Raw genomic sequence first — 1,330 nt, 5'->3', positions numbered from 1 at the left:
TTGTGAGTGTGTATGTGTATGCTTCTGTGTGTGATTTTGTTTGTATAGCTTTGCTTTTACCATTTGTCCTAAGGTTCTGTCTGTCTGGTTTTTTTTGGTTTTCTTTTTTAGTCTAGTTTTTAGCACTTGTTATCATTGGTGGATTTGTTTTTTGGTTTGGTTGCTCTCTTCTTTCTTTCATTTTTTTAATTACTTAAAAAATTTTTAAATATTTTTTTATTTTAATAACTTTATTTTATTTTATCTTCTTCTTTCTTTCCTTCTTTTTTTTCTCCCTTTTATTCTGAGCCGTGTGGATGACAGACTCTTGGTGCTCCAGCCAGGCGTCAGGGCTGTGCCTCTGAGGTGGGAGAGGCAAGTTCAGGACATTGGTCCTCAAGAGACCTCCCAGCTGCAGGTAATATCAAACGGCGATAATCTGCTAGAGATCTCCACCTCAACGCCAAGACCCAGCTCCACTCAATGGCCAGCAAGCTACAGTGCCGGACCCCCTATGCCAAACAACTAGCAAGGCAGGAACACAACCCCACCCATTAGCAGGGAGGCTGCCTAAAATCATAATAAGGCCACAGACAGCCCAAAACACACCACCAGACGTGGACCTGCCCACCAGAAAGACAAGATCCAGCCTCATCCACCAGAACGCAGAAAGCCCAGGAAGCCTACACAACCCACTGAACCAACCTTAGCCACTGGGGACAGACACCAAAAACAATGGAAACTACGAACCTGCAGCCTACGGAAAGGAGACCCCATTAAACGCACCAACATTCGAATTACAGGGGTCCCAGAAGAAGAAGAGAAAAAGAGAGGGACTGAGAAAATATATGAAGAGATTATAGTTGAAAGTTTCCCTAATATGGGAAAGGAAATAGTTAATCAAGTTCAGGAAGCGCAGAGAGTCCCATACAGGATAAATTCAAGGAGAAATACGCCACGACACATATTAATCAAACTATCAAAAATTAAATACAAAGAAAAAATATTAAAAGCAGCAAGGGAAAAACAACAAATAACACACAAAGGAATCCCCATAAGGTTAACAGCTGATCTTTCAGCAGAAACTCTGCAAGCCAGAAGGGAGTGGCAGGACATATTTAAAGTGCTGATGCAGAAAAACCTACAACCAAGATTATTCTACCCAGCAAGGATCTCATTCAGATTTGACAGAGAAATTAAAACCTTAACAGACAAGCAAAAGCTAAGAGAATTCAGCACCACCAAACCAGCTTTACAGCAAATGCTAATGGAACTTCTCTAGGCAGGAAACACAAGAGAAGGAAAAGACCTACAATAACAAACCCAAAACAATTAAGAAAATGGTAATAGG

The sequence above is a fragment of the Physeter macrocephalus genome, chromosome 7, assembly GCF_002837175.3.
Source record: "Physeter macrocephalus isolate SW-GA chromosome 7, ASM283717v5, whole genome shotgun sequence".
Lineage (NCBI taxonomy): Eukaryota > Metazoa > Chordata > Mammalia > Artiodactyla > Physeteridae > Physeter > Physeter macrocephalus.
The sequence above is the reverse complement of the archived record's forward strand: the minus strand, read 5'-3'. Positions refer to the sequence as shown.